Source organism: Tachypleus tridentatus, unplaced genomic scaffold, assembly GCF_004210375.1.
Source record: "Tachypleus tridentatus isolate NWPU-2018 unplaced genomic scaffold, ASM421037v1 Hic_cluster_2, whole genome shotgun sequence".
Classification (NCBI taxonomy): Eukaryota; Metazoa; Arthropoda; class Merostomata; order Xiphosura; family Limulidae; genus Tachypleus; species Tachypleus tridentatus.
In genome coordinates, this window is record NW_027467782.1 from 50,579,642 (window position 1) to 50,587,604 (window position 7,963).

The following is a 7,963-nucleotide window of genomic DNA, read 5'->3' on the forward strand; positions in this document are numbered from 1 at the left end:
CACCTCCAATTTAGAATATTTGACCTTGTTACAATTGGAAACTTGTTAATGTTTAAATTTTTTATTCATCTTCGACAAATAAAATCTGACCTTGATAGAAAAAGAAAATTTTGTTAATATCCATATATTTTTATTCATCTCCAATTAAGATTTGATTTTGTTACAATAGGTAACTAACTTTTGTTAATATTTAAATAATTTTATTCATCTCGAAATGAGAAGATTTGACATTTTTAAAATAGGCAACTTTTTAACATTTAAATACTTTTAATCATCTTCAGTGGAAAAGCTTTGGCTTTATTACAATAGATAAGTTTTGTTAATATTTAAATAATTGTATTCATTTGAAACTGAGAAGATTTGATCTTGTTACAATAGGTATATTTTGTTGATATTTAAATAATTTTATTCATCGCTTATTGAGATGATTTTCACTTTTTACAATAGTGAAATTTTGTTAGTGTTTAAATACTTTTATCTGTCCCTAATTGAAAATATTTGAATTTGTACAATAGGCAACTTTTGTTAATATTTACATACTTTCATTCATCTCCTGTTAAGGATATTTGATCTTTTTAGAATAGGCAACATTTGTTAATATTTAAATTTATTTAGTCATCTCTAATTGAGAACATTTGACCTTGTTACAAAAGGCAACCTTTGTTAATATTTAAATACTTTTATTCACCTCGGATTGAGATGATTTGACCTTGTTACAATAGTCAACTTTTGTTAATATTTAAATTCTTTTAGTCATTTCTAATTGAAAATATTTGACCTTGTTACAATAGGAAACGATTGTTAATATTCAGGTAAGTTTATTAGATGTTTTTTCTGAAGCATGAGAAGTTAAAGTATCATATTTGTTGTATATTTATTTGTTTTATTTCGAAACTTGTAATCGAATGGTATATAAAATATTATAGTACTTCACACCTAAAAATATGTTCAAAACGTTATCTTTTTCATGTCATTTAATCTGATTTTAACTTTATTTTCGATGTATTGAAACGTTTTTCTTGTGAAAAAGTATTTTGACTCAGCGAGATCTCTTTAAACTTATAATAAAGGAGTTTCAAGGATGCGTAGGAACAAAAGTAAAATATTAATTAATTTCGATGACGTAATAGAATGAAAATATATTTGACGTGTAGTCGTCAGATCATTTGAAGTTCTAGAAGAAGCCACAGTGATTCCAAGTAGAGAATAATTTATAATTATTAGGCTTAGCAATTGAATTGTGTGTGAAGTCGATAGCAGGTGAAGAACTAAAGTGGGTATTCATAGTAAAAGAACATCTGTTAGTATATGAGATACTCGAGAATATGAACATATACATTATTTCAAACACTAATACACACGTACAGCTATTAAGACTACAAAACCTCACTATTTTCGGTATAATTTACGTTGCTAAAGGAATTATATTCCTTCTTTATTGGTGTCAAAATGAGATATAAAGGAAGGAGAGACAGAGTTTCAAGACATATTCGTTTGGTTAGACCATCTGGAACGAGTTCACAGACACATTGGTTTACTTAAGTCGAGTGTAATATGTTCATTGTGTCTTGACAAGTGAGTAACACGCATTGTTCTGTATCACAAACAGCAGATTATATATTATATATGACATTAGTATATAATTTGATGAACCATACTGAAACACAATATTTAAAGTGTTTAGTATAACATTTAGCTAGAATAATTGCTAATCTTTGTACAAATATTTGAGACACAAGTGGGCTTAAACATAATGCACTCTTCTGGGTTAATATTAGTTAGGGCCCGGCATGGCCTAGCGCGTAAGGCGTGCGACTCGTAATCCGACGGTCGCGGGTTCGCGCCCGTGTCGCGCTAAACATGCTCGCCCATCCAGCCGTGGGGGTGTATAATGTGACGGTCAATCCCACTATTCGTTGATAAAGAGTAGCCCAAGAGTTGGCGGTGGGTGGTGATGACTAGCTGCCTTCCCTCTAGTCTTACACTGCTAAATTAGGGACGGCTAGCACAGATAGCCCTCGAGTAGCTTTGTGCGAAATTTCCAAACAAACAAACAAAATATTAGTTAGTGTTTTTATTTTATTTTTTATAATATGTGCAACATAGCATAAAACAGATAAAAATAGAATTATATTCTTACATAAAGGCACTTATCACTCTTGTGTATTCTAATTTAAAACCGACAAAAAATTGAAAATAATGGAAGGGAAATCAAATTTTAGTATCGTGAAAGGAGGTGAATGTACCGAATTTATTAGACTTAAGTAGTTAAAAGAAACTTCAGTAGATGTCAGCACATACTCATGTTAAAACAAAACGAAAATTATTGTAGCGTTCAGTGGTTTAGTAATAACGTAAAATGTTTTAAAATATGATAATAAATAACAAAAGGTAGTAGAAGTTGAGATGTTGTGAGTATAAGCACTCAACTCTACAACCTCAGTTGGATTTCCATGATTGACAACTAGTTTTTCATCTGCGTTTGAATTTTGTCAGTTATATAGGAAATTCCCAATGCTTTTGGGTGCTATCACCATAGCCAATTTTCGTTATTACTTCAAATATATGACCGGAAATGACAATGAACTTCATAAAATAACTCGGAGACTTATTGTATATGTATATACATGCAAAGTGTTTATTACATCATATGACATTAACCATCTTATTACTGTTTTTTGCAAGTTGTTTGCTTTGATGACAACTTAATATTCATTTTTATAACATTCTTTTAATACAGACAGTATGATATCCTGTTTTTGTTTCAAATTTATATCTACTTTAACATGAGTCAATACCGGAATACAATCAATTTAAAAATGCTTGTACTTAGAAATGAAATATAACCATTTTGTTTACCTTTATATAAGACTGAGTTACGTGTAGTGATTACAAAGTAACGACCTCTATGATTTTCCCAGTTTTTTAACACGTATTGCACATAGCCTCGATATTGATGTTCATTTCAAGTAATTATCTAATAATTACGTGTAGCTTATCCATACAATTTCTTTAAGTAACACATTTGATATGTAATGTAAATAAAAACTTTCTTTGGGGTGGATGAAGAAAAATATTTTTAAGACACTGAAAATGTAAACAAATTATTCATCACGTCATGTGATATTTTGTTTGTAAATGTATACAAACTATTCATCACGTCTCGTGATATTTTGTTTGTAAATGTAAACAAACTATTCATCACTTCTTGTGATATTTTGTTTATAAATGTAAACAAATTATTCATCACGTCTTGTGATATTTTGTTTATAAATGTATACAAATTATTCATCACTTCTTGTGATATTTTGTTTATAAATGTAAACAAATTATTCATCACATCTTGTGATATTTTGTTTGTAAATGTAAACAAACTATTCATCACGTCATGTGATATTTTGTTTGTAAATGTAAACAAACTATTCATCACGTCATGTGATATTTTGTTTATAAATGTAACTGTTGGGTCACTCACCGTAAAGAATATTACCTGTGATCTATTAACATGTGAATACAAGGCCATTTTTACCTGAGGACATTAACTATCCAGCATTTAATCTCTGAACGAAGAAAAAGGAACAACTTTCGAACTTGGACAACATTCAAAACGTGGAAATTGTGATGCACCAATAGAATAATTAATCAAATGTTTACTTATAATAATCAGTTGAATATATTTGACATAGATTTAAGCTGTTTATCACACAAAATGTCATAAATGAAGAAACAAAACATGGGAAAAGAAACGTGCAAATTCTCTCTCAAGACTTTTAATCTAACGATTTTTGTAACTTTCTGTTAAAATACCTCGATCAAGATGTGTATACTCACAAAATCTCTTGTTTAAAAATGAAACTCCTGTAAAGCTGTCTGAAGAAGTATTTGACATTTAGACCAGAGTATTTACATAATTTCATTTTATTAAATCACGATTATATTTAACAACCAGAGTAACAGTAATACATAGATTACAAAGATCGTTTTTAAAACAAATAGGATTCTCAACTATTATATTCAGTTATAACGAGTTCATTACCTGAAACAAACTTACTCTCTTAACCGTACATATTATTTGAACGTACAAGAAACTTTGTGTAACCGAGTTCGTACCTAAATTTAAATAAATCAAATATGCTTCATCATTATATAAAAAGCAATGTTATTATTTAAAGTTATTTATAAAATAAAAATAATGAGGGATATGATGTTAAGGAACGGGTTTTGAACATTTTCCATATAAGAAGAAATATTTTCGTATGTAAGCAGTGGAGGATAATATCGTCAGGTGTCTAATATCGTCACCTGTGACGTAACTAATTTATTAACCAATGAGAATTCAATATACGGGTTGAATAGTGCGGGAAATTTTCATCGCGAGAGTTTTGCTTACCAACGATTATGTAATCATTCCAATTACGGGGCCTCGATAGAGGCCCATGTCGTTATTTTTCGTCACTACCTCCCCGTTCTGGGAGTGGGTAATTTGCGCGCCTGCTGCCTTCCTTGGATGTGGTAGCCGTTTCTCAGGCTCCCTCTCCGGAATCGAACCTTGATTCCCCGTTACGACCATGGTAGGCGCATAACCTACCATCGACAGTTGATAAGGCAGACACTTGAAAGGTGCGTCGCCGGTGCTAGACCGTGCGATCAGCCAAAAGTTAGTAATAAAAACACAAAAAACAAAGCACCAGGTAAAGATGAAATACAAGCCATCCTTCTAAAAAAGGGCACTCCGAAATTGTTTGACCACCTTAGTTCACTTTTTAACCTATATCTATCCTCAGGATACATCCCAGTTTCTTGGAAGCTTGCAAATATATTAATGTTCCATAAGGAAGGAAAACCAACAAATAAACCTAATAGCTACCGACCAATCAGCCTGACCAGCTGTGTAGGCAAAATTCTTGAAAGAATAATCAGTAATAGACTCTCCACATTCTTGGAGATAACATCGAAATTACCAAAAGAACAAAATGGATTCAGGAAATTTAGACAAACGACAGACCACCTAATCAGATTAACCGAAACCATAATAGATAGCTTCAATAAAAAAGAATGTACTGTCGCTTGCTTCCTTGATATCGAGAAAGCATTCGACACTGTTTGGCACGATGGTCTAAGGTTCCGAATGAATGAAATGGAACTACCGCGAGGAATTATTCGCTGGTTATCTAACTTTTTGTAAAACAGAAAATGTAGAGTAAATGTTGAAGGAACTTTTTCTGAATACTTTACTCCTGAAGCTGGTGTCCCTCAGGGAGGGGTGGTTAGCCCTATACTCTTCATCATGTATGTAAACAATATGCCACTGAGGGATCCGAATCATGGATTCTCTTCACAGTTCGCAGATGATGTGGCAGTCTGGAAAAGTGCCGCAACACCCACGACAGCAGCCACTAACATACAACCGTAACTAAACAGAATAAGTGAATACTGTCAAAAATATAGAATAAAAATAAACACAGCAAAAACACAACTCGTAGTCTTTACGAAATTGACAAAACACAAAAAACAACAGCCAGAATTATATATGAATGACACAGTACTCCAGACTGCCCTATCGGCAAAATTTTTAGGTCTGACCTATGATTCAAAACTGACTTGGATCAATCATGTGAACGAAATTAAAAATAAAGTCTGGCGAAGAACTAACTATGCTAGGAGTCTAACTGGTAACAGTGGAGCATCTACAGATAACATACTAAAAAATCTATAAAACATATATTAGACCAGTAATAGACTATGCAGCTCCAGCATGGATAACTGTAAGCAATAAAATAATTACAACCAAACTACAAACAATCCAAAACACACTCCTCACAACAGCATACAGAGTTCCAAGAACTATATCATCTCAATTCATTCACAAATACTCGAACATACCAACCATACCAGATAGACTCCTACATAGTTCAATAATGTACTTTAATAAGAATTGGATAAAAAACGAATTACTATGAGAACCAGACAGGTACCTCATACATGATGAAGCTAGTCTTAAACATCTCTCCCCAGTTAACTTATATTTTAAATATAAAAATAAATTAAAAAATATATGTATATTAAATAATAAAAAATAATAAAAATATATATACATATATATATATATATATGTATTAAACAATAAATAAATGCCACCAACAAACTTGACATTCTGCTGATAGATTAAAATAATCAGTGTATACGATTATTGCATGTTCACAATACATGGACATTGCCCTGAAAAGGATCAAAATAATATTCAGTTCTACAATTATAAATACCAATCCGTCAAGAACATACGTACGGGGAGGAGGAAGAGTCATAGAGAACCTGACCCTCCAGGGTATGAACTTTTCTTACCCAAACACCGACAGAGATTCGAACGATTGTGTTTCTCTGGTGCCATGTCCGTACGAGATATCTGTCGGTGTTGCATCATTTAACAGAATCAGTTGCGGTCAGAAATTTATAAATTATTTTACCATTAGAGTTTGTACATCTACAGTTGAAGATGATATGTTTACTATTTAAATCTCCTATAATTACTATATTGGGGTTGTGGTTATGTATGGAATGTAATAGATTGGCATTCATAGACCAAATTTTACTGAAGGAAGTACTCAACTTTGCCGCATCAGATATAGATGTATATAGTCATATGATCTCCGAGTGCCTAAAACATGCAGCCAACAGCTCAATACCGAAACAAAAACACTCCACATCAACACTCATATGACAACCACATCAAGAAATAATACACCTAATAAAAGACTACTAGACTACATAGAAAACTACGCAGACAGTACATACAAAATCGAAATCCGACAACAAAAACAAGACAGTTGAGACACAATTAAAACAGATCAAAAACAATTGTGGACACACTTGAAAAGATATACCAACACAGGAAAAACAACCAAAGAGTGGGTACCACTCGAATTACATGGAAAAACAGTTTACACTAACTATAAAAAGCAGAAATGTTTAAAGATTACCTGAAAAACACGTTCAAAACACACCATAAACCAGACATGAACAGATGCTTGTATAATAAAGTCAATAACTTCATTGAACAGAACAAAACCATATATATGCCAAGATTCCCAGTAAACACAATAAACACATTAATAAAACCAGATAAAACAACAGAATGGAGCACTCATCAACTGATAAAAGATATAACAGTAATGGAGGTATCGATAGCCATCAAACACAAAGTACCTGAAGAAGATGGTATACAACTACCTGGAGAACATGGTATACAGGGTACTAAGAAATTATATGAACACCAAACAGCTCTATTTAACTTATCATTTTCAGCTGGATATATCCCTGTTTCTTGGAAAGAAGCAGTAATATTAATATTCCAGAAAGAAGGAAAGCCAGCAAATAAACCAAATAATTACCGCCTGATTAGTCTAACCAGCTGCATCGGAAAAATTTTAGAAAGAATAATTAGTAACCAACTATCTATACACTTGGAAACAAAATCAAAATTACGAAAGCATTCGACACGGTCTGGCATAACCGATTACGTCACCGGTTAACGGAAATGGATTTACCCCAGGATTCGCTGGTTATCTAACTTCCTGTACCACAGAACGTGTAAATAGATGTGAATGGGACCTACTCAGGGTCTTTTTCACCTGTGGCAGGAGTCCCACGGGGATATAGTTAGCCCTGTCTTATTTATCATGTGTGTAAGTAATACGCCACCGTCGGACCAAAACTTAGGTTTTTCATCACAGTTTTCTGACAATGTAACGGTCTGGAAATGTGCCTCCACTCCTTCAATAGCAGCAACAAACCTCCAACCAGTCCTGAATAATTTAGAAAAACACTGCCAGAAATATATAATACAAATAAATATTCCGAAAAACCAAGTAATACTATTCACCAGATTAAATAAACTGAAAAATATCCACCAAAGTTATACATGAACGAATCATTTTTACAGACTGCTACTTCGGCTAAATTTTTG